The 25,286-nt window shown below is 50.4% G+C and overlaps 13 non-coding genes across 13 annotated transcripts; all 13 read right to left on the bottom strand.

Annotated features, from left to right (window-relative positions):
• Window positions 1–846: 846 nt before the first annotated feature.
• On the bottom strand, window positions 847–930 carry Trnal-uaa (transfer RNA leucine (anticodon UAA)). The gene has a single exon. It is a non-coding gene; the product is annotated as a tRNA-Leu (tRNA).
• Window positions 931–2,736: 1,806 nt separating this feature from the next.
• Window positions 2,737–2,820, bottom strand: Trnal-uaa (transfer RNA leucine (anticodon UAA)). The gene has a single exon. It is a non-coding gene; the product is annotated as a tRNA-Leu (tRNA).
• Window positions 2,821–4,626: 1,806 nt separating this feature from the next.
• Window positions 4,627–4,710, bottom strand: Trnal-uaa (transfer RNA leucine (anticodon UAA)). Its single transcript has one exon. It is a non-coding gene; the product is annotated as a tRNA-Leu (tRNA).
• Window positions 4,711–6,516: 1,806 nt separating this feature from the next.
• On the bottom strand, window positions 6,517–6,600 carry Trnal-uaa (transfer RNA leucine (anticodon UAA)). Its single transcript has one exon. It is a non-coding gene; the product is annotated as a tRNA-Leu (tRNA).
• A 1,806-nt stretch (window positions 6,601–8,406) lies between these two features.
• On the bottom strand, window positions 8,407–8,490 carry Trnal-uaa (transfer RNA leucine (anticodon UAA)). Its single transcript has one exon. It is a non-coding gene; the product is annotated as a tRNA-Leu (tRNA).
• A 1,806-nt stretch (window positions 8,491–10,296) lies between these two features.
• On the bottom strand, window positions 10,297–10,380 carry Trnal-uaa (transfer RNA leucine (anticodon UAA)). Its single transcript has one exon. It is a non-coding gene; the product is annotated as a tRNA-Leu (tRNA).
• A 1,806-nt stretch (window positions 10,381–12,186) lies between these two features.
• On the bottom strand, window positions 12,187–12,270 carry Trnal-uaa (transfer RNA leucine (anticodon UAA)). Its single transcript has one exon. It is a non-coding gene; the product is annotated as a tRNA-Leu (tRNA).
• A 1,806-nt stretch (window positions 12,271–14,076) lies between these two features.
• Window positions 14,077–14,160, bottom strand: Trnal-uaa (transfer RNA leucine (anticodon UAA)). The gene has a single exon. It is a non-coding gene; the product is annotated as a tRNA-Leu (tRNA).
• A 1,806-nt stretch (window positions 14,161–15,966) lies between these two features.
• On the bottom strand, window positions 15,967–16,050 carry Trnal-uaa (transfer RNA leucine (anticodon UAA)). The gene has a single exon. It is a non-coding gene; the product is annotated as a tRNA-Leu (tRNA).
• Window positions 16,051–17,856: 1,806 nt separating this feature from the next.
• On the bottom strand, window positions 17,857–17,940 carry Trnal-uaa (transfer RNA leucine (anticodon UAA)). The gene has a single exon. It is a non-coding gene; the product is annotated as a tRNA-Leu (tRNA).
• A 1,806-nt stretch (window positions 17,941–19,746) lies between these two features.
• Window positions 19,747–19,830, bottom strand: Trnal-uaa (transfer RNA leucine (anticodon UAA)). The gene has a single exon. It is a non-coding gene; the product is annotated as a tRNA-Leu (tRNA).
• A 1,806-nt stretch (window positions 19,831–21,636) lies between these two features.
• On the bottom strand, window positions 21,637–21,720 carry Trnal-uaa (transfer RNA leucine (anticodon UAA)). Its single transcript has one exon. It is a non-coding gene; the product is annotated as a tRNA-Leu (tRNA).
• A 1,806-nt stretch (window positions 21,721–23,526) lies between these two features.
• Trnal-uaa (transfer RNA leucine (anticodon UAA)) lies at window positions 23,527–23,610 on the bottom strand. Its single transcript has one exon. It is a non-coding gene; the product is annotated as a tRNA-Leu (tRNA).
• Window positions 23,611–25,286: the final 1,676 nt, after the last annotated feature.

The following is a 25,286-nucleotide window of genomic DNA, read 5'->3' as shown; positions in this document are numbered from 1 at the left end:
GGGCGTATATGTAGAGGACAGGCGCTAGAATCGACTGGGAGAGACCAACTCGACAAACACACAACGGACCCTTTCATTTGACTGTGGCCGCAGCTTCGCGAATTTGGGTACCGAGAGGCAAGAGACGGGTCAGCGTGCTGGACCGTATCATTACCGCGCAGCAACACCGAAAACTAAGGGAAAAGGCAAAATTAAAGAATCCAACAGCACGCAGACATCCTAGTTAGTCACCGAGCCGTGTACTAAGCACGCAAAAATGCTGCTTAACTTCGGTGATCGGACGAGAACCCGTGTCGTCAGCGTGGCACAGAAGTCGGCGAGAACGTTTCCAGACGTGTGGACATCTTAGTCCTTGTACAGATCACTTGAGATTTGCCTGGCAGTCTCTCGCGCTGCCTTTTAGGGAAGCAATATGGAATAGCCCTTGGTGGGACGTAACCCACAGCCTTCCCGTTATTAGCATGACACACTAACTTAGTGAGCTTACTGCCCACGCAATACGGCCGCTTCAGAACTCCAGTACCTGAACCACCGTTTCATCTATCTTTATTAAGGCCCTACGATTCATTTAAACACGTATGTGTTGCTGTTGAGGTTTTCTCGCTGTCGCTTGGAACCCAGAGCCACAACACAACGACAACGGAAACGTCCGTGAGAAGAGCTAAACCTCGACACAGGAAAAGTATGTTCCGCTATTTCTTTCCGACCGCTCGGGCTATCGGACGTGCGACGCCTGCATCGCTGTCACTGTCGTCTCTAGTAAAATCTGCATGGCGTGTTTCTGCGTAATTTACTTGTTCTATAAGATGAAGGGAGTACGTTAGTTTCAGAATGTTAAAAATGCTTTGTCAGATGTGGGGTTCGAACCCAAGCTCCCTTACGGGAACCAGAGCTTAAATCTGGCGCCTTAGACCGCTCGGCCAATCTGACGTGCGAGGCATTCGCTCCAGTGACTTCCATCTCTATCTCAAGAACCTCGCTGCGAAATCTGTTTCTTTTTTGGTAGGATGTAATTATGTCAGTTTTAGAATATTTAAGACACAATGTCAGACGTGGCGTAGGAAACGCACCCTCCCTTTCGGGAGCCAATGTGGCGCGTTGGACCGCTTTCTTCCGTCGTTTCCAGTTTGAACTGTAACTAGCAAAACTGTATTTAGTAATAGTAACATTTTCACATTGATGCAAAGAAAACTAGATATTAACGAACGGCAAATAAGGCCGTTTCCTAGCAACAGCCACGCTGTACATTACGCACTCGTGGGAAGCCAATGAAATACTTCCTGTGAGGCTCAAACTGTCGACCTTCACTTTACAATACTTAGGCACTGCCCCGGTGGGACCGACGCATACATACTGAAACGCCTTTGGATCGTCAGTGGGTACTTCATACTAGAAATTTCATATTCGCCCTGATGTGCATTAAAGGGCAGATTCTTCAGTGAAAGTTCGTTCTGCGCTCAGTTACAGTATATCGCCCTAGCAGCACCAGCAAAACGGGTTCAGATGTGCTCGCCTTCCACTCGGCGTTGAGCGCCTACAGCGAGATTGCCTTCGGCCTCTGGCGCCAGGAGGGAAGGCGACACATCACGGCGCAAGCAGCGCGTAGCAGAGGGCGGTGGTGGTGTGTCGGTCAGCATGGATGCTTCCCAAGTAGCTGGTCCGGGTTCGAAACCCGGACACCGCACGGAAGTTGTCTCCTTTACTCAGGAGAGTGTTTTCAACGCTCGCGATCGTCGAGTTTCCGAACTGTCGTGTTACGAATGGTTTTCCTTCGCCCCTCGTCGCGCTCCGCATAGGCTAGTGCGGATTGCGATTCACAGCATCGTGTGTCCCCATGTGTCGACTTGTCTCGACTTTGCTCGGCTGACGCGAAAGCTGACGCTTGCAAATGGGCGTATATGTAGAGGACAGGCGCTAGAATCGACTGGGAGAGACCAACTCGACAAACACACAACGGACCCTTTCATTTGACTGTGGCCGCAGCTTCGCGAATTTGGGTACCGAGAGGCAAGAGACGGGTCAGCGTGCTGGACCGTATCATTACCGCGCAGCAACACCGAAAACTAAGGGAAAAGGCAAAATTAAAGAATCCAACAGCACGCAGACATCCTAGTTAGTCACCGAGCCGTGTACTAAGCACGCAAAAATGCTGCTTAACTTCGGTGATCGGACGAGAACCCGTGTCGTCAGCGTGGCACAGAAGTCGGCGAGAACGTTTCCAGACGTGTGGACATCTTAGTCCTTGTACAGATCACTTGAGATTTGCCTGGCAGTCTCTCGCGCTGCCTTTTAGGGAAGCAATATGGAATAGCCCTTGGTGGGACGTAACCCACAGCCTTCCCGTTATTAGCATGACACACTAACTTAGTGAGCTTACTGCCCACGCAATACGGCCGCTTCAGAACTCCAGTACCTGAACCACCGTTTCATCTATCTTTATTAAGGCCCTACGATTCATTTAAACACGTATGTGTTGCTGTTGAGGTTTTCTCGCTGTCGCTTGGAACCCAGAGCCACAACACAACGACAACGGAAACGTCCGTGAGAAGAGCTAAACCTCGACACAGGAAAAGTATGTTCCGCTATTTCTTTCCGACCGCTCGGGCTATCGGACGTGCGACGCCTGCACCGCTGTCACTGTCGTCTCTAGTAAAATCTGCATGGCGTGTTTCTGCGTAATTTACTTGTTCTATAAGATGAAGGGAGTACGTTAGTTTCAGAATGTTCAAAATGCTTTGTCAGATGTGGGGTTCGAACCCAAGTTCCCTTACGGGAACCAGAGCTTAAATCTGGCGCCTTAGACCGCTCGGCCAATCTGACGTGCGAGGCATTCGCTCCAGTGACTTCCATCTCTATCTCAAGAACCTCGCTGCGAAATCTGTTTCTTTTTTGGTAGGATGTAATTATGTCAGTTTTAGAATATTTAAGACACAATGTCAGACGTGGCGTAGGAAACGCACCCTCCCTTTCGGGAGCCAATGTGGCGCGTTGGACCGCTTTCTTCCGTCGTTTCCAGTTTGAACTGTAACTAGCAAAACTGTATTTAGTAATAGTAACATTTTCACATTGATGCAAAGAAAACTAGATATTAACGAACGGCAAATAAGGCCGTTTCCTAGCAACAGCCACGCTGTACATTACGCACTCGTGGGAAGCCAATGAAATACTTCCTGTGAGGCTCAAACTGTCGACCTTCACTTTACAATACTTAGGCACTGCCCCGGTGGGACCGACGCATACATACTGAAACGCCTTTGGATCGTCAGTGGGTACTTCATACTAGAAATTTCATATTCGCCCTGATGTGCATTAAAGGGCAGATTCTTCAGTGAAAGTTCGTTCTGCGCTCAGTTACAGTATATCGCCCTAGCAGCACCAGCAAAACGGGTTCAGATGTGCTCGCCTTCCACTCGGCGTTGAGCGCCTACAGCGAGATTGCCTTCGGCCTCTGGCGCCAGGAGGGAAGGCGACACATCACGGCGCAAGCAGCGCGTAGCAGAGGGCGGTGGTGGTGTGTCGGTCAGCATGGATGCTTCCCAAGTAGCTGGTCCGGGTTCGAAACCCGGACACCGCACGGAAGTTGTCTCCTTTACTCAGGAGAGTGTTTTCAACGCTCGCGATCGTCGAGTTTCCGAACTGTCGTGTTACGAATGGTTTTCCTTCGCCCCTCGTCGCGCTCCGCATAGGCTAGTGCGGATTGCGATTCACAGCATCGTGTGTCCCCATGTGTCGACTTGTCTCGACTTTGCTCGGCTGACGCGAAAGCTGACGCTTGCAAATGGGCGTATATGTAGAGGACAGGCGCTAGAATCGACTGGGAGAGACCAACTCGACAAACACACAACGGACCCTTTCATTTGACTGTGGCCGCAGCTTCGCGAATTTGGGTACCGAGAGGCAAGAGACGGGTCAGCGTGCTGGACCGTATCATTACCGCGCAGCAACACCGAAAACTAAGGGAAAAGGCAAAATTAAAGAATCCAACAGCACGCAGACATCCTAGTTAGTCACCGAGCCGTGTACTAAGCACGCAAAAATGCTGCTTAACTTCGGTGATCGGACGAGAACCCGTGTCGTCAGCGTGGCACAGAAGTCGGCGAGAACGTTTCCAGACGTGTGGACATCTTAGTCCTTGTACAGATCACTTGAGATTTGCCTGGCAGTCTCTCGCGCTGCCTTTTAGGGAAGCAATATGGAATAGCCCTTGGTGGGACGTAACCCACAGCCTTCCCGTTATTAGCATGACACACTAACTTAGTGAGCTTACTGCCCACGCAATACGGCCGCTTCAGAACTCCAGTACCTGAACCACCGTTTCATCTATCTTTATTAAGGCCCTACGATTCATTTAAACACGTATGTGTTGCTGTTGAGGTTTTCTCGCTGTCGCTTGGAACCCAGAGCCACAACACAACGACAACGGAAACGTCCGTGAGAAGAGCTAAACCTCGACACAGGAAAAGTATGTTCCGCTATTTCTTTCCGACCGCTCGGGCTATCGGACGTGCGACGCCTGCATCGCTGTCACTGTCGTCTCTAGTAAAATCTGCATGGCGTGTTTCTGCGTAATTTACTTGTTCTATAAGATGAAGGGAGTACGTTAGTTTCAGAATGTTAAAAATGCTTTGTCAGATGTGGGGTTCGAACCCAAGCTCCCTTACGGGAACCAGAGCTTAAATCTGGCGCCTTAGACCGCTCGGCCAATCTGACGTGCGAGGCATTCGCTCCAGTGACTTCCATCTCTATCTCAAGAACCTCGCTGCGAAATCTGTTTCTTTTTTGGTAGGATGTAATTATGTCAGTTTTAGAATATTTAAGACACAATGTCAGACGTGGCGTAGGAAACGCACCCTCCCTTTCGGGAGCCAATGTGGCGCGTTGGACCGCTTTCTTCCGTCGTTTCCAGTTTGAACTGTAACTAGCAAAACTGTATTTAGTAATAGTAACATTTTCACATTGATGCAAAGAAAACTAGATATTAACGAACGGCAAATAAGGCCGTTTCCTAGCAACAGCCACGCTGTACATTACGCACTCGTGGGAAGCCAATGAAATACTTCCTGTGAGGCTCAAACTGTCGACCTTCACTTTACAATACTTAGGCACTGCCCCGGTGGGACCGACGCATACATACTGAAACGCCTTTGGATCGTCAGTGGGTACTTCATACTAGAAATTTCATATTCGCCCTGATGTGCATTAAAGGGCAGATTCTTCAGTGAAAGTTCGTTCTGCGCTCAGTTACAGTATATCGCCCTAGCAGCACCAGCAAAACGGGTTCAGATGTGCTCGCCTTCCACTCGGCGTTGAGCGCCTACAGCGAGATTGCCTTCGGCCTCTGGCGCCAGGAGGGAAGGCGACACATCACGGCGCAAGCAGCGCGTAGCAGAGGGCGGTGGTGGTGTGTCGGTCAGCATGGATGCTTCCCAAGTAGCTGGTCCGGGTTCGAAACCCGGACACCGCACGGAAGTTGTCTCCTTTACTCAGGAGAGTGTTTTCAACGCTCGCGATCGTCGAGTTTCCGAACTGTCGTGTTACGAATGGTTTTCCTTCGCCCCTCGTCGCGCTCCGCATAGGCTAGTGCGGATTGCGATTCACAGCATCGTGTGTCCCCATGTGTCGACTTGTCTCGACTTTGCTCGGCTGACGCGAAAGCTGACGCTTGCAAATGGGCGTATATGTAGAGGACAGGCGCTAGAATCGACTGGGAGAGACCAACTCGACAAACACACAACGGACCCTTTCATTTGACTGTGGCCGCAGCTTCGCGAATTTGGGTACCGAGAGGCAAGAGACGGGTCAGCGTGCTGGACCGTATCATTACCGCGCAGCAACACCGAAAACTAAGGGAAAAGGCAAAATTAAAGAATCCAACAGCACGCAGACATCCTAGTTAGTCACCGAGCCGTGTACTAAGCACGCAAAAATGCTGCTTAACTTCGGTGATCGGACGAGAACCCGTGTCGTCAGCGTGGCACAGAAGTCGGCGAGAACGTTTCCAGACGTGTGGACATCTTAGTCCTTGTACAGATCACTTGAGATTTGCCTGGCAGTCTCTCGCGCTGCCTTTTAGGGAAGCAATATGGAATAGCCCTTGGTGGGACGTAACCCACAGCCTTCCCGTTATTAGCATGACACACTAACTTAGTGAGCTTACTGCCCACGCAATACGGCCGCTTCAGAACTCCAGTACCTGAACCACCGTTTCATCTATCTTTATTAAGGCCCTACGATTCATTTAAACACGTATGTGTTGCTGTTGAGGTTTTCTCGCTGTCGCTTGGAACCCAGAGCCACAACACAACGACAACGGAAACGTCCGTGAGAAGAGCTAAACCTCGACACAGGAAAAGTATGTTCCGCTATTTCTTTCCGACCGCTCGGGCTATCGGACGTGCGACGCCTGCATCGCTGTCACTGTCGTCTCTAGTAAAATCTGCATGGCGTGTTTCTGCGTAATTTACTTGTTCTATAAGATGAAGGGAGTACGTTAGTTTCAGAATGTTAAAAATGCTTTGTCAGATGTGGGGTTCGAACCCAAGCTCCCTTACGGGAACCAGAGCTTAAATCTGGCGCCTTAGACCGCTCGGCCAATCTGACGTGCGAGGCATTCGCTCCAGTGACTTCCATCTCTATCTCAAGAACCTCGCTGCGAAATCTGTTTCTTTTTTGGTAGGATGTAATTATGTCAGTTTTAGAATATTTAAGACACAATGTCAGACGTGGCGTAGGAAACGCACCCTCCCTTTCGGGAGCCAATGTGGCGCGTTGGACCGCTTTCTTCCGTCGTTTCCAGTTTGAACTGTAACTAGCAAAACTGTATTTAGTAATAGTAACATTTTCACATTGATGCAAAGAAAACTAGATATTAACGAACGGCAAATAAGGCCGTTTCCTAGCAACAGCCACGCTGTACATTACGCACTCGTGGGAAGCCAATGAAATACTTCCTGTGAGGCTCAAACTGTCGACCTTCACTTTACAATACTTAGGCACTGCCCCGGTGGGACCGACGCATACATACTGAAACGCCTTTGGATCGTCAGTGGGTACTTCATACTAGAAATTTCATATTCGCCCTGATGTGCATTAAAGGGCAGATTCTTCAGTGAAAGTTCGTTCTGCGCTCAGTTACAGTATATCGCCCTAGCAGCACCAGCAAAACGGGTTCAGATGTGCTCGCCTTCCACTCGGCGTTGAGCGCCTACAGCGAGATTGCCTTCGGCCTCTGGCGCCAGGAGGGAAGGCGACACATCACGGCGCAAGCAGCGCGTAGCAGAGGGCGGTGGTGGTGTGTCGGTCAGCATGGATGCTTCCCAAGTAGCTGGTCCGGGTTCGAAACCCGGACACCGCACGGAAGTTGTCTCCTTTACTCAGGAGAGTGTTTTCAACGCTCGCGATTGTCGAGTTTCCGAACTGTCGTGTTACGAATGGTTTTCCTTCGCCCCTCGTCGCGCTCCGCGTAGGCTAGTGCGGATTGCGATTCACAGCATCGTGTGTCCCCATGTGTCGACTTGTCTCGACTTTGCTCGGCTGACGCGAAAGCTGACGCTTGCAAATGGGCGTATATGTAGAGGACAGGCGCTAGAATCGACTGGGAGAGACCAACTCGACAAACACACAACGGACCCTTTCATTTGACTGTGGCCGCAGCTTCGCGAATTTGGGTACCGAGAGGCAAGAGACGGGTCAGCGTGCTGGACCGTATCATTACCGCGCAGCAACACCGAAAACTAAGGGAAAAGGCAAAATTAAAGAATCCAACAGCACGCAGACATCCTAGTTAGTCACCGAGCCGTGTACTAAGCACGCAAAAATGCTGCTTAACTTCGGTGATCGGACGAGAACCCGTGTCGTCAGCGTGGCACAGAAGTCGGCGAGAACGTTTCCAGACGTGTGGACATCTTAGTCCTTGTACAGATCACTTGAGATTTGCCTGGCAGTCTCTCGCGCTGCCTTTTAGGGAAGCAATATGGAATAGCCCTTGGTGGGACGTAACCCACAGCCTTCCCGTTATTAGCATGACACACTAACTTAGTGAGCTTACTGCCCACGCAATACGGCCGCTTCAGAACTCCAGTACCTGAACCACCGTTTCATCTATCTTTATTAAGGCCCTACGATTCATTTAAACACGTATGTGTTGCTGTTGAGGTTTTCTCGCTGTCGCTTGGAACCCAGAGCCACAACACAACGACAACGGAAACGTCCGTGAGAAGAGCTAAACCTCGACACAGGAAAAGTATGTTCCGCTATTTCTTTCCGACCGCTCGGGCTATCGGACGTGCGACGCCTGCATCGCTGTCACTGTCGTCTCTAGTAAAATCTGCATGGCGTGTTTCTGCGTAATTTACTTGTTCTATAAGATGAAGGGAGTACGTTAGTTTCAGAATGTTAAAAATGCTTTGTCAGATGTGGGGTTCGAACCCAAGCTCCCTTACGGGAACCAGAGCTTAAATCTGGCGCCTTAGACCGCTCGGCCAATCTGACGTGCGAGGCATTCGCTCCAGTGACTTCCATCTCTATCTCAAGAACCTCGCTGCGAAATCTGTTTCTTTTTTGGTAGGATGTAATTATGTCAGTTTTAGAATATTTAAGACACAATGTCAGACGTGGCGTAGGAAACGCACCCTCCCTTTCGGGAGCCAATGTGGCGCGTTGGACCGCTTTCTTCCGTCGTTTCCAGTTTGAACTGTAACTAGCAAAACTGTATTTAGTAATAGTAACATTTTCACATTGATGCAAAGAAAACTAGATATTAACGAACGGCAAATAAGGCCGTTTCCTAGCAACAGCCACGCTGTACATTACGCACTCGTGGGAAGCCAATGAAATACTTCCTGTGAGGCTCAAACTGTCGACCTTCACTTTACAATACTTAGGCACTGCCCCGGTGGGACCGACGCATACATACTGAAACGCCTTTGGATCGTCAGTGGGTACTTCATACTAGAAATTTCATATTCGCCCTGATGTGCATTAAAGGGCAGATTCTTCAGTGAAAGTTCGTTCTGCGCTCAGTTACAGTATATCGCCCTAGCAGCACCAGCAAAACGGGTTCAGATGTGCTCGCCTTCCACTCGGCGTTGAGCGCCTACAGCGAGATTGCCTTCGGCCTCTGGCGCCAGGAGGGAAGGCGACACATCACGGCGCAAGCAGCGCGTAGCAGAGGGCGGTGGTGGTGTGTCGGTCAGCATGGATGCTTCCCAAGTAGCTGGTCCGGGTTCGAAACCCGGACACCGCACGGAAGTTGTCTCCTTTACTCAGGAGAGTGTTTTCAACGCTCGCGATCGTCGAGTTTCCGAACTGTCGTGTTACGAATGGTTTTCCTTCGCCCCTCGTCGCGCTCCGCGTAGGCTAGTGCGGATTGCGATTCACAGCATCGTGTGTCCCCATGTGTCGACTTGTCTCGACTTTGCTCGGCTGACGCGAAAGCTGACGCTTGCAAATGGGCGTATATGTAGAGGACAGGCGCTAGAATCGACTGGGAGAGACCAACTCGACAAACACACAACGGACCCTTTCATTTGACTGTGGCCGCAGCTTCGCGAATTTGGGTACCGAGAGGCAAGAGACGGGTCAGCGTGCTGGACCGTATCATTACCGCGCAGCAACACCGAAAACTAAGGGAAAAGGCAAAATTAAAGAATCCAACAGCACGCAGACATCCTAGTTAGTCACCGAGCCGTGTACTAAGCACGCAAAAATGCTGCTTAACTTCGGTGATCGGACGAGAACCCGTGTCGTCAGCGTGGCACAGAAGTCGGCGAGAACGTTTCCAGACGTGTGGACATCTTAGTCCTTGTACAGATCACTTGAGATTTGCCTGGCAGTCTCTCGCGCTGCCTTTTAGGGAAGCAATATGGAATAGCCCTTGGTGGGACGTAACCCACAGCCTTCCCGTTATTAGCATGACACACTAACTTAGTGAGCTTACTGCCCACGCAATACGGCCGCTTCAGAACTCCAGTACCTGAACCACCGTTTCATCTATCTTTATTAAGGCCCTACGATTCATTTAAACACGTATGTGTTGCTGTTGAGGTTTTCTCGCTGTCGCTTGGAACCCAGAGCCACAACACAACGACAACGGAAACGTCCGTGAGAAGAGCTAAACCTCGACACAGGAAAAGTATGTTCCGCTATTTCTTTCCGACCGCTCGGGCTATCGGACGTGCGACGCCTGCATCGCTGTCACTGTCGTCTCTAGTAAAATCTGCATGGCGTGTTTCTGCGTAATTTACTTGTTCTATAAGATGAAGGGAGTACGTTAGTTTCAGAATGTTAAAAATGCTTTGTCAGATGTGGGGTTCGAACCCAAGCTCCCTTACGGGAACCAGAGCTTAAATCTGGCGCCTTAGACCGCTCGGCCAATCTGACGTGCGAGGCATTCGCTCCAGTGACTTCCATCTCTATCTCAAGAACCTCGCTGCGAAATCTGTTTCTTTTTTGGTAGGATGTAATTATGTCAGTTTTAGAATATTTAAGACACAATGTCAGACGTGGCGTAGGAAACGCACCCTCCCTTTCGGGAGCCAATGTGGCGCGTTGGACCGCTTTCTTCCGTCGTTTCCAGTTTGAACTGTAACTAGCAAAACTGTATTTAGTAATAGTAACATTTTCACATTGATGCAAAGAAAACTAGATATTAACGAACGGCAAATAAGGCCGTTTCCTAGCAACAGCCACGCTGTACATTACGCACTCGTGGGAAGCCAATGAAATACTTCCTGTGAGGCTCAAACTGTCGACCTTCACTTTACAATACTTAGGCACTGCCCCGGTGGGACCGACGCATACATACTGAAACGCCTTTGGATCGTCAGTGGGTACTTCATACTAGAAATTTCATATTCGCCCTGATGTGCATTAAAGGGCAGATTCTTCAGTGAAAGTTCGTTCTGCGCTCAGTTACAGTATATCGCCCTAGCAGCACCAGCAAAACGGGTTCAGATGTGCTCGCCTTCCACTCGGCGTTGAGCGCCTACAGCGAGATTGCCTTCGGCCTCTGGCGCCAGGAGGGAAGGCGACACATCACGGCGCAAGCAGCGCGTAGCAGAGGGCGGTGGTGGTGTGTCGGTCAGCATGGATGCTTCCCAAGTAGCTGGTCCGGGTTCGAAACCCGGACACCGCACGGAAGTTGTCTCCTTTACTCAGGAGAGTGTTTTCAACGCTCGCGATCGTCGAGTTTCCGAACTGTCGTGTTACGAATGGTTTTCCTTCGCCCCTCGTCGCGCTCCGCGTAGGCTAGTGCGGATTGCGATTCACAGCATCGTGTGTCCCCATGTGTCGACTTGTCTCGACTTTGCTCGGCTGACGCGAAAGCTGACGCTTGCAAATGGGCGTATATGTAGAGGACAGGCGCTAGAATCGACTGGGAGAGACCAACTCGACAAACACACAACGGACCCTTTCATTTGACTGTGGCCGCAGCTTCGCGAATTTGGGTACCGAGAGGCAAGAGACGGGTCAGCGTGCTGGACCGTATCATTACCGCGCAGCAACACCGAAAACTAAGGGAAAAGGCAAAATTAAAGAATCCAACAGCACGCAGACATCCTAGTTAGTCACCGAGCCGTGTACTAAGCACGCAAAAATGCTGCTTAACTTCGGTGATCGGACGAGAACCCGTGTCGTCAGCGTGGCACAGGAGTCGGCGAGAACGTTTCCAGACGTGTGGACATCTTAGTCCTTGTACAGATCACTTGAGATTTGCCTGGCAGTCTCTCGCGCTGCCTTTTAGGGAAGCAATATGGAATAGCCCTTGGTGGGACGTAACCCACAGCCTTCCCGTTATTAGCATGACACACTAACTTAGTGAGCTTACTGCCCACGCAATACGGCCGCTTCAGAACTCCAGTACCTGAACCACCGTTTCATCTATCTTTATTAAGGCCCTACGATTCATTTAAACACGTATGTGTTGCTGTTGAGGTTTTCTCGCTGTCGCTTGGAACCCAGAGCCACAACACAACGACAACGGAAACGTCCGTGAGAAGAGCTAAACCTCGACACAGGAAAAGTATGTTCCGCTATTTCTTTCCGACCGCTCGGGCTATCGGACGTGCGACGCCTGCACCGCTGTCACTGTCGTCTCTAGTAAAATCTGCATGGCGTGTTTCTGCGTAATTTACTTGTTCTATAAGATGAAGGGAGTACGTTAGTTTCAGAATGTTAAAAATGCTTTGTCAGATGTGGGGTTCGAACCCAAGCTCCCTTACGGGAACCAGAGCTTAAATCTGGCGCCTTAGACCGCTCGGCCAATCTGACGTGCGAGGCATTCGCTCCAGTGACTTCCATCTCTATCTCAAGAACCTCGCTGCGAAATCTGTTTCTTTTTTGGTAGGATGTAATTATGTCAGTTTTAGAATATTTAAGACACAATGTCAGACGTGGCGTAGGAAACGCACCCTCCCTTTCGGGAGCCAATGTGGCGCGTTGGACCGCTTTCTTCCGTCGTTTCCAGTTTGAACTGTAACTAGCAAAACTGTATTTAGTAATAGTAACATTTTCACATTGATGCAAAGAAAACTAGATATTAACGAACGGCAAATAAGGCCGTTTCCTAGCAACAGCCACGCTGTACATTACGCACTCGTGGGAAGCCAATGAAATACTTCCTGTGAGGCTCAAACTGTCGACCTTCACTTTACAATACTTAGGCACTGCCCCGGTGGGACCGACGCATACATACTGAAACGCCTTTGGATCGTCAGTGGGTACTTCATACTAGAAATTTCATATTCGCCCTGATGTGCATTAAAGGGCAGATTCTTCAGTGAAAGTTCGTTCTGCGCTCAGTTACAGTATATCGCCCTAGCAGCACCAGCAAAACGGGTTCAGATGTGCTCGCCTTCCACTCGGCGTTGAGCGCCTACAGCGAGATTGCCTTCGGCCTCTGGCGCCAGGAGGGAAGGCGACACATCACGGCGCAAGCAGCGCGTAGCAGAGGGCGGTGGTGGTGTGTCGGTCAGCATGGATGCTTCCCAAGTAGCTGGTCCGGGTTCGAAACCCGGACACCGCACGGAAGTTGTCTCCTTTACTCAGGAGAGTGTTTTCAACGCTCGCGATCGTCGAGTTTCCGAACTGTCGTGTTACGAATGGTTTTCCTTCGCCCCTCGTCGCGCTCCGCGTAGGCTAGTGCGGATTGCGATTCACAGCATCGTGTGTCCCCATGTGTCGACTTGTCTCGACTTTGCTCGGCTGACGCGAAAGCTGACGCTTGCAAATGGGCGTATATGTAGAGGACAGGCGCTAGAATCGACTGGGAGAGACCAACTCGACAAACACACAACGGACCCTTTCATTTGACTGTGGCCGCAGCTTCGCGAATTTGGGTACCGAGAGGCAAGAGACGGGTCAGCGTGCTGGACCGTATCATTACCGCGCAGCAACACCGAAAACTAAGGGAAAAGGCAAAATTAAAGAATCCAACAGCACGCAGACATCCTAGTTAGTCACCGAGCCGTGTACTAAGCACGCAAAAATGCTGCTTAACTTCGGTGATCGGACGAGAACCCGTGTCGTCAGCGTGGCACAGAAGTCGGCGAGAACGTTTCCAGACGTGTGGACATCTTAGTCCTTGTACAGATCACTTGAGATTTGCCTGGCAGTCTCTCGCGCTGCCTTTTAGGGAAGCAATATGGAATAGCCCTTGGTGGGACGTAACCCACAGCCTTCCCGTTATTAGCATGACACACTAACTTAGTGAGCTTACTGCCCACGCAATACGGCCGCTTCAGAACTCCAGTACCTGAACCACCGTTTCATCTATCTTTATTAAGGCCCTACGATTCATTTAAACACGTATGTGTTGCTGTTGAGGTTTTCTCGCTGTCGCTTGGAACCCAGAGCCACAACACAACGACAACGGAAACGTCCGTGAGAAGAGCTAAACCTCGACACAGGAAAAGTATGTTCCGCTATTTCTTTCCGACCGCTCGGGCTATCGGACGTGCGACGCCTGCACCGCTGTCACTGTCGTCTCTAGTAAAATCTGCATGGCGTGTTTCTGCGTAATTTACTTGTTCTATAAGATGAAGGGAGTACGTTAGTTTCAGAATGTTAAAAATGCTTTGTCAGATGTGGGGTTCGAACCCAAGCTCCCTTACGGGAACCAGAGCTTAAATCTGGCGCCTTAGACCGCTCGGCCAATCTGACGTGCGAGGCATTCGCTCCAGTGACTTCCATCTCTATCTCAAGAACCTCGCTGCGAAATCTGTTTCTTTTTTGGTAGGATGTAATTATGTCAGTTTTAGAATATTTAAGACACAATGTCAGACGTGGCGTAGGAAACGCACCCTCCCTTTCGGGAGCCAATGTGGCGCGTTGGACCGCTTTCTTCCGTCGTTTCCAGTTTGAACTGTAACTAGCAAAACTGTATTTAGTAATAGTAACATTTTCACATTGATGCAAAGAAAACTAGATATTAACGAACGGCAAATAAGGCCGTTTCCTAGCAACAGCCACGCTGTACATTACGCACTCGTGGGAAGCCAATGAAATACTTCCTGTGAGGCTCAAACTGTCGACCTTCACTTTACAATACTTAGGCACTGCCCCGGTGGGACCGACGCATACATACTGAAACGCCTTTGGATCGTCAGTGGGTACTTCATACTAGAAATTTCATATTCGCCCTGATGTGCATTAAAGGGCAGATTCTTCAGTGAAAGTTCGTTCTGCGCTCAGTTACAGTATATCGCCCTAGCAGCACCAGCAAAACGGGTTCAGATGTGCTCGCCTTCCACTCGGCGTTGAGCGCCTACAGCGAGATTGCCTTCGGCCTCTGGCGCCAGGAGGGAAGGCGACACATCACGGCGCAAGCAGCGCGTAGCAGAGGGCGGTGGTGGTGTGTCGGTCAGCATGGATGCTTCCCAAGTAGCTGGTCCGGGTTCGAAACCCGGACACCGCACGGAAGTTGTCTCCTTTACTCAGGAGAGTGTTTTCAACGCTCGCGATCGTCGAGTTTCCGAACTGTCGTGTTACGAATGGTTTTCCTTCGCCCCTCGTCGCGCTCCGCGTAGGCTAGTGCGGATTGCGATTCACAGCATCGTGTGTCCCCATGTGTCGACTTGTCTCGACTTTGCTCGGCTGACGCGAAAGCTGACGCTTGCAAATGGGCGTATATGTAGAGGACAGGCGCTAGAATCGACTGGGAGAGACCAACTCGACAAACACACAACGGACCCTTTCATTTGACTGTGGCCGCAGCTTCGCGAATTTGGGTACCGAGAGGCAAGAGACGGGTCAGCGTGCTGGACCGTATCATTACCGCGCAGCAACACCGAAAACTAAGGGAAAAGGCAAAATTAAAGAATCCAACAGCACGCAGACATCCTAGTTAGTCACCGAGCCGTGTACTAAGCACGCAAAAATGCTGCTTAACTTCGGTGATCGGACGAGAACCCGTGTCGTCAGCGTGGCACAGAAGTCGGCGAGAACGTTTCCAGACGTGTGGACATCTTAGTCCTTGTACAGATCACTTGAGATTTGCCTGGCAGTCTCTCGCGCTGCCTTTTAGGGAAGCAATATGGAATAGCCCTTGGTGGGACGTAACCCACAGCCTTCCCGTTATTAGCATGACACACTAACTTAGTGAGCTTACTGCCCACGCAATACGGCCGCTTCAGAACTCCAGTACCTGAACCACCGTTTCATCTATCTTTATTAAGGCCCTACGATTCATTTAAACACGTATGTGTTGCTGTTGAGGTTTTCTCGCTGTCGCTTGGAACCCAGAGCCACAACACAACGACAACGGAAACGTCCGTGAGAAGAGCTAAACCTCGACACAGGAAAAGTATGTTCCGCTATTTCTTTCCGACCGCTCGGGCTATCGGACGTGCGACGCCTGCACCGCTGTCACTGTCGTCTCTAGTAAAATCTGCATGGCGTGTTTCTGCGTAATTTACTTGTTCTATAAGATGAAGGGAGTACGTTAGTTTCAGAATGTTCAAAATGCTTTGTCAGATGTGGGGTTCGAACCCAAGCTCCCTTACGGGAACCAGAGCTTAAATCTGGCGCCTTAGACCGCTCGGCCAATCTGACGTGCGAGGCATTCGCTCCAGTGACTTCCATCTCTATCTCAAGAACCTCGCTGCGAAATCTGTTTCTTTTTTGGTAGGATGTAATTATGTCAGTTTTAGAATATTTAAGACACAATGTCAGACGTGGCGTAGGAAACGCACCCTCCCTTTCGGGAGCCAATGTGGCGCGTTGGACCGCTTTCTTCCGTCGTTTCCAGTTTGAACTGTAACTAGCAAAACTGTATTTAGTAATAGTAACATTTTCACATTGATGCAAAGAAAACTAGATATTAACGAACGGCAAATAAGGCCGTTTCCTAGCAACAGCCACGCTGTACATTACGCACTCGTGGGAAGCCAATGAAATACTTCCTGTGAGGCTCAAACTGTCGACCTTCACTTTACAATACTTAGGCACTGCCCCGGTGGGACCGACGCATACATACTGAAACGCCTTTGGATCGTCAGTGGGTACTTCATACTAGAAATTTCATATTCGCCCTGATGTGCATTAAAGGGCAGATTCTTCAGTGAAAGTTCGTTCTGCGCTCAGTTACAGTATATCGCCCTAGCAGCACCAGCAAAACGGGTTCAGATGTGCTCGCCTTCCACTCGGCGTTGAGCGCCTACAGCGAGATTGCCTTCGGCCTCTGGCGCCAGGAGGGAAGGCGACACATCACGGCGCAAGCAGCGCGTAGCAGAGGGCGGTGGTGGTGTGTCGGTCAGCATGGATGCTTCCCAAGTAGCTGGTCCGGGTTCGAAACCCGGACACCGCACGGAAGTTGTCTCCTTTACTCAGGAGAGTGTTTTCAACGCTCGCGATCGTCGAGTTTCCGAACTGTCGTGTTACGAATGGTTTTCCTTCGCCCCTCGTCGCGCTCCGCGTAGGCTAGTGCGGATTGCGATTCACAGCATCGTGTGTCCCCATGTGTCGACTTGTCTCGACTTTGCTCGGCTGACGCGAAAGCTGACGCTTGCAAATGGGCGTATATGTAGAGGACAGGCGCTAGAATCGACTGGGAGAGACCAACTCGACAAACACACAACGGACCCTTTCATTTGACTGTGGCCGCAGCTTCGCGAATTTGGGTACCGAGAGGCAAGAGACGGGTCAGCGTGCTGGACCGTATCATTACCGCGCAGCAACACCGAAAACTAAGGGAAAAGGCAAAATTAAAGAATCCAACAGCACGCAGACATCCTAGTTAGTCACCGAGCCGTGTACTAAGCACGCAAAAATGCTGCTTAACTTCGGTGATCGGACGAGAACCCGTGTCGTCAGCGTGGCACAGAAGTCGGCGAGAACGTTTCCAGACGTGTGGACATCTTAGTCCTTGTACAGATCACTTGAGATTTGCCTGGCAGTCTCTCGCGCTGCCTTTTAGGGAAGCAATATGGAATAGCCCTTGGTGGGACGTAACCCACAGCCTTCCCGTTATTAGCATGACACACTAACTTAGTGAGCTTACTGCCCACGCAATACGGCCGCTTCAGAACTCCAGTACCTGAACCACCGTTTCATCTATCTTTATTAAGGCCCTACGATTCATTTAAACACGTATGTGTTGCTGTTGAGGTTTTCTCGCTGTCGCTTGGAACCCAGAGCCACAACACAACGACAACGGAAACGTCCGTGAGAAGAGCTAAACCTCGACACAGGAAAAGTATGTTCCGCTATTTCTTTCCGACCGCTCGGGCTATCGGACGTGCGACGCCTGCACCGCTGTCACTGTCGTCTCTAGTAAAATCTGCATGGCGTGTTTCTGCGTAATTTACTTGTTCTATAAGATGAAGGGAGTACGTTAGTTTCAGAATGTTCAAAATGCTTTGTCAGATGTGGGGTTCGAACCCAAGCTCCCTTACGGGAACCAGAGCTTAAATCTGGCGCCTTAGACCGCTCGGCCAATCTGACGTGCGAGGCATTCGCTCCAGTGACTTCCATCTCTATCTCAAGAACCTCGCTGCGAAATCTGTTTCTTTTTTGGTAGGATGTAATTATGTCAGTTTTAGAATATTTAAGACACAATGTCAGACGTGGCGTAGGAAACGCACCCTCCCTTTCGGGAGCCAATGTGGCGCGTTGGACCGCTTTCTTCCGTCGTTTCCAGTTTGAACTGTAACTAGCAAAACTGTATTTAGTAATAGTAACATTTTCACATTGATGCAAAGAAAACTAGATATTAACGAACGGCAAATAAGGCCGTTTCCTAGCAACAGCCACGCTGTACATTACGCACTCGTGGGAAGCCAATGAAATACTTCCTGTGAGGCTCAAACTGTCGACCTTCACTTTACAATACTTAGGCACTGCCCCGGTGGGACCGACGCATACATACTGAAACGCCTTTGGATCGTCAGTGGGTACTTCATACTAGAAATTTCATATTCGCCCTGATGTGCATTAAAGGGCAGATTCTTCAGTGAAAGTTCGTTCTGCGCTCAGTTACAGTATATCGCCCTAGCAGCACCAGCAAAACGGGTTCAGATGTGCTCGCCTTCCACTCGGCGTTGAGCGCCTACAGCGAGATTGCCTTCGGCCTCTGGCGCCAGGAGGGAAGGCGACACATCACGGCGCAAGCAGCGCGTAGCAGAGGGCGGTGGTGGTGTGTCGGTCAGCATGGATGCTTCCCAAGTAGCTGGTCCGGGTTCGAAACCCGGACACCGCACGGAAGTTGTCTCCTTTACTCAGGAGAGTGTTTTCAACGCTCGCGATCGTCGAGTTTCCGAACTGTCGTGTTACGAATGGTTTTCCTTCGCCCCTCGTCGCGCTCCGCGTAGGCTAGTGCGGATTGCGATTCACAGCATCGTGTGTCCCCATGTGTCGACTTGTCTCGACTTTGCTCGGCTGACGCGAAAGCTGACGCTTGCAAATGGGCGTATATGTAGAGGACAGGCGCTAGAATCGACTGGGAGAGACCAACTCGACAAACACACAACGGACCCTTTCATTTGACTGTGGCCGCAGCTTCGCGAATTTGGGTACCGAGAGGCAAGAGACGGGTCAGCGTGCTGGACCGTATCATTACCGCGCAGCAACACCGAAAACTAAGGGAAAAGGCAAAATTAAAGAATCCAACAGCACGCAGACATCCTAGTTAGTCACCGAGCCGTGTACTAAGCACGCAAAAATGCTGCTTAACTTCGGTGATCGGACGAGAACCCGTGTCGTCAGCGTGGCACAGAAGTCGGCGAGAACGTTTCCAGACGTGTGGACATCTTAGTCCTTGTACAGATCACTTGAGATTTGCCTGGCAGTCTCTCGCGCTGCCTTTTAGGGAAGCAATATGGAATAGCCCTTGGTGGGACGTAACCCACAGCCTTCCCGTTATTAGCATGACACACTAACTTAGTGAGCTTACTGCCCACGCAATACGGCCGCTTCAGAACTCCAGTACCTGAACCACCGTTTCATCTATCTTTATTAAGGCCCTACGATTCATTTAAACACGTATGTGTTGCTGTTGAGGTTTTCTCGCTGTCGCTTGGAACCCAGAGCCACAACACAACGACAACGGAAACGTCCGTGAGAAGAGCTAAACCTCGACACAGGAAAAGTATGTTCCGCTATTTCTTTCCGACCGCTCGGGCTATCGGACGTGCGACGCCTGCACCGCTGTCACTGTCGTCTCTAGTAAAATCTGCATGGCGTGTTTCTGCGTAATTTACTTGTTCTATAAGATGAAGGGAGTACGTTAGTTTCAGAATGTTCAAAATGCTTTGTCAGATGTGGGGTTCGAACCCAAGCTCCCTTACGGGAACCAGAGCTTAAATCTGGCGCCTTAGACCGCTCGGCCAATCTGACGTGCGAGGCATTCGCTCCAGTGACTTCCATCTCTATCTCAAGAACCTCGCTGCGAAATCTGTTTCTTTTTTGGTAGGATGTAATTATGTCAGTTTTAGAATATTTAAGACACAATGTCAGACGTGGCGTAGGAAACGCACCCTCCCTTTCGGGAGCCAATGTGGCGCGTTGGACCGCTTTCTTCCGTCGTTTCCAGTTTGAACTGTAACTAGCAAAACTGTATTTAGTAATAGTAACATTTTCACATTGATGCAAAGAAAACTAGATATTAACGAACGGCAAATAAGGCCGTTTCCTAGCAACAGCCACGCTGTACATTACGCACTCGTGGGAAGCCAATGAAATACTTCCTGTGAGGCTCAAACTGTCGACCTTCACTTTACAATACTTAGGCACTGCCCCGGTGGGACCGACGCATACATACTGAAACGCCTTTGGATCGTCAGTGGGTACTTCATACTAGAAATTTCATATTCGCCCTGATGTGCATTAAAGGGCAGATTCTTCAGTGAAAGTTCGTTCTGCGCTCAGTTACAGTATATCGCCCTAGCAGCACCAGCAAAACGGGTTCAGATGTGCTCGCCTTCCACTCGGCGTTGAGCGCCTACAGCGAGATTGCCTTCGGCCTCTGGCGCCAGGAGGGAAGGCGACACATCACGGCGCAAGCAGCGCGTAGCAGAGGGCGGTGGTGGTGTGTCGGTCAGCATGGATGCTTCCCAAGTAGCTGGTCCGGGTTCGAAACCCGGACACCGCACGGAAGTTGTCTCCTTTACTCAGGAGAGTGTTTTCAACGCTCGCGATCGTCGAGTTTCCGAACTGTCGTGTTACGAATGGTTTTCCTTCGCCCCTCGTCGCGCTCCGCGTAGGCTAGTGCGGATTGCGATTCACAGCATCGTGTGTCCCCATGTGTCGACTTGTCTCGACTTTGCTCGGCTGACGCGAAAGCTGACGCTTGCAAATGGGCGTATATGTAGAGGACAGGCGCTAGAATCGACTGGGAGAGACCAACTCGACAAACACACAACGGACCCTTTCATTTGACTGTGGCCGCAGCTTCGCGAATTTGGGTACCGAGAGGCAAGAGACGGGTCAGCGTGCTGGACCGTATCATTACCGCGCAGCAACACCGAAAACTAAGGGAAAAGGCAAAATTAAAGAATCCAACAGCACGCAGACATCCTAGTTAGTCACCGAGCCGTGTACTAAGCACGCAAAAATGCTGCTTAACTTCGGTGATCGGACGAGAACCCGTGTCGTCAGCGTGGCACAGAAGTCGGCGAGAACGTTTCCAGACGTGTGGACATCTTAGTCCTTGTACAGATCACTTGAGATTTGCCTGGCAGTCTCTCGCGCTGCCTTTTAGGGAAGCAATATGGAATAGCCCTTGGTGGGACGTAACCCACAGCCTTCCCGTTATTAGCATGACACACTAACTTAGTGAGCTTACTGCCCACGCAATACGGCCGCTTCAGAACTCCAGTACCTGAACCACCGTTTCATCTATCTTTATTAAGGCCCTACGATTCATTTAAACACGTATGTGTTGCTGTTGAGGTTTTCTCGCTGTCGCTTGGAACCCAGAGCCACAACACAACGACAACGGAAACGTCCGTGAGAAGAGCTAAACCTCGACACAGGAAAAGTATGTTCCGCTATTTCTTTCCGACCGCTCGGGCTATCGGACGTGCGACGCCTGCACCGCTGTCACTGTCGTCTCTAGTAAAATCTGCATGGCGTGTTTCTGCGTAATTTACTTGTTCTATAAGATGAAGGGAGTACGTTAGTTTCAGAATGTTAAAAATGCTTTGTCAGATGTGGGGTTCGAACCCAAGCTCCCTTACGGGAACCAGAGCTTAAATCTGGCGCCTTAGACCGCTCGGCCAATCTGACGTGCGAGGCATTCGCTCCAGTGACTTCCATCTCTATCTCAAGAACCTCGCTGCGAAATCTGTTTCTTTTTTGGTAGGATGTAATTATGTCAGTTTTAGAATATTTAAGACACAATGTCAGACGTGGCGTAGTAAACGCACCCTCCCTTTCGGGAGCCAATGTGGCGCGTTGGACCGCTTTCTTCCGTCGTTTCCAGTTTGAACTGTAACTAGCAAAACTGTATTTAGTAATAGTAACATTTTCACATTGATGCAAAGAAAACTAGATATTAACGAACGGCAAATAAGGCCGTTTCCTAGCAACAGCCACGCTGTACATTACGCACTCGTGGGAAGCCAATGAAATACTTCCTGTGAGGCTCAAACTGTCGACCTTCACTTTACAATACTTAGGCACTGCCCCGGTGGGACCGACGCATACATACTGAAACGCCTTTGGATCGTCAGTGGGTACTTCATACTAGAAATTTCATATTCGCCCTGATGTGCATTAAAGGGCAGATTCTTCAGTGAAAGTTCGTTCTGCGCTCAGTTACAGTATATCGCCCTAGCAGCACCAGCAAAACGGGTTCAGATGTGCTCGCCTTCCACTCGGCGTTGAGCGCCTACAGCGAGATTGCCTTCGGCCTCTGGCGCCAGGAGGGAAGGCGACACATCACGGCGCAAGCAGCGCGTAGCAGAGGGCGGTGGTGGTGTGTCGGTCAGCATGGATGCTTCCCAAGTAGCTGGTCCGGGTTCGAAACCCGGACACCGCACGGAAGTTGTCTCCTTTACTCAGGAGAGTGTTTTCAACGCTCGCGATCGTCGAGTTTCCGAACTGTCGTGTTACGAATGGTTTTCCTTCGCCCCTCGTCGCGCTCCGCGTAGGCTAGTGCGGATTGCGATTCACAGCATCGTGTGTCCCCATGTGTCGACTTGTCTCGACTTTGCTCGGCTGACGCGAAAGCTGACGCTTGCAAATGGGCGTATATGTAGAGGACAGGCGCTAGAATCGACTGGGAGAGACCAACTCGACAAACACACAACGGACCCTTTCATTTGACTGTGGCCGCAGCTTCGCGAATTTGGGTACCGAGAGGCAAGAGACGGGTCAGCGTGCTGGACCGTATCATTACCGCGCAGCAACACCGAAAACTAAGGGAAAAGGCAAAATTAAAGAATCCAACAGCACGCAGACATCCTAGTTAGTCACCGAGCCGTGTACTAAGCACGCAAAAATGCTGCTTAACTTCGGTGATCGGACGAGAACCCGTGTCGTCAGCGTGGCACAGAAGTCGGCGAGAACGTTTCCAGACGTGTGGACATCTTAGTCCTTGTACAGATCACTTGAGATTTGCCTGGCAGTCTCTCGCGCTGCCTTTTAGGGAAGCAATATGGAATAGCCCTTGGTGGGACGTAACCCACAGCCTTCCCGTTATTAGCATGACACACTAACTTAGTGAGCTTACTGCCCACGCAATACGGCCGCTTCAGAACTCCAGTACCTGAACCACCGTTTCATCTATCTTTATTAAGGCCCTACGATTCATTTAAACACGTATGTGTTGCTGTTGAGGTTTTCTCGCTGTCGCTTGGAACCCAGAGCCACAACACAACGACAACGGAAACGTCCGTGAGAAGAGCTAAACCTCGACACAGGAAAAGTATGTTCCGCTATTTCTTTCCGACCGCTCGGGCTATCGGACGTGCGACGCCTGCACCGCTGTCACTGTCGTCTCTAGTAAAATCTGCATGGCGTGTTTCTGCGTAATTTACTTGTTCTATAAGATGAAGGGAGTACGTTAGTTTCAGAATGTTAAAAATGCTTTGTCAGATGTGGGGTTCGAACCCAAGCTCCCTTACGGGAACCAGAGCTTAAATCTGGCGCCTTAGACCGCTCGGCCAATCTGACGTGCGAGGCATTCGCTCCAGTGACTTCCATCTCTATCTCAAGAACCTCGCTGCGAAATCTGTTTCTTTTTTGGTAGGATGTAATTATGTCAGTTTTAGAATATTTAAGACACAATGTCAGACGTGGCGTAGGAAACGCACCCTCCCTTTCGGGAGCCAATGTGGCGCGTTGGACCGCTTTCTTCCGTCGTTTCCAGTTTGAACTGTAACTAGCAAAACTGTATTTAGTAATAGTAACATTTTCACATTGATGCAAAGAAAACTAGATATTAACGAACGGCAAATAAGGCCGTTTCCTAGCAACAGCCACGCTGTACATTACGCACTCGTGGGAAGCCAATGAAATACTTCCTGTGAGGCTCAAACTGTCGACCTTCACTTTACAATACTTAGGCACTGCCCCGGTGGGACCGACGCATACATACTGAAACGCCTTTGGATCGTCAGTGGGTACTTCATACTAGAAATTTCATATTCGCCCTGATGTGCATTAAAGGGCAGATTCTTCAGTGAAAGTTCGTTCTGCGCTCAGTTACAGTATATCGCCCTAGCAGCACCAGCAAAACGGGTTCAGATGTGCTCGCCTTCCACTCGGCGTTGAGCGCCTACAGCGAGATTGCCTTCGGCCTCTGGCGCCAGGAGGGAAGGCGACACATCACGGCGCAAGCAGCGCGTAGCAGAGGGCGGTGGTGGTGTGTCGGTCAGCATGGATGCTTCCCAAGTAGCTGGTCCGGGTTCGAAACCCGGACACCGCACGGAAGTTGTCTCCTTTACTCAGGAGAGTGTTTTCAACGCTCGCGATCGTCGAGTTTCCGAACTGTCGTGTTACGAATGGTTTTCCTTCGCCCCTCGTCGCGCTCCGCGTAGGCTAGTGCGGATTGCGATTCACAGCATCGTGTGTCCCCATGTGTCGACTTGTCTCGACTTTGCTCGGCTGACGCGAAAGCTGACGCTTGCAAATGGGCGTATATGTAGAGGACAGGCGCTAGAATCGACTGGGAGAGACCAACTCGACAAACACACAACGGACCCTTTCATTTGACTGTGGCCGCAGCTTCGCGAATTTGGGTACCGAGAGGCAAGAGACGGGTCAGCGTGCTGGACCGTATCATTACCGCGCAGCAACACCGAAAACTAAGGGAAAAGGCAAAATTAAAGAATCCAACAGCACGCAGACATCCTAGTTAGTCACCGAGCCGTGTACTAAGCACGCAAAAATGCTGCTTAACTTCGGTGATCGGACGAGAACCCGTGTCGTCAGCGTGGCACAGAAGTCGGCGAGAACGTTTCCAGACGTGTGGACATCTTAGTCCTTGTACAGATCACTTGAGATTTGCCTGGCAGTCTCTCGCGCTGCCTTTTAGGGAAGCAATATGGAATAGCCCTTGGTGGGACGTAACCCACAGCCTTCCCGTTATTAGCATGACACACTAACTTAGTGAGCTTACTGCCCACGCAATACGGCCGCTTCAGAACTCCAGTACCTGAACCACCGTTTCATCTATCTTTATTAAGGCCCTACGATTCATTTAAACACGTATGTGTTGCTGTTGAGGTTTTCTCGCTGTCGCTTGGAACCCAGAGCCACAACACAACGACAACGGAAACGTCCGTGAGAAGAGCTAAACCTCGACACAGGAAAAGTATGTTCCGCTATTTCTTTCCGACCGCTCGGGC

Source organism: Schistocerca cancellata, unplaced genomic scaffold (assembly GCF_023864275.1).
Source record: "Schistocerca cancellata isolate TAMUIC-IGC-003103 unplaced genomic scaffold, iqSchCanc2.1 HiC_scaffold_241, whole genome shotgun sequence".
Lineage (NCBI taxonomy): Eukaryota > Metazoa > Arthropoda > Insecta > Orthoptera > Acrididae > Schistocerca > Schistocerca cancellata.
Note: the sequence above shows the minus strand (reverse complement) of the source record. Positions and strands in the feature narration are given on the sequence as shown.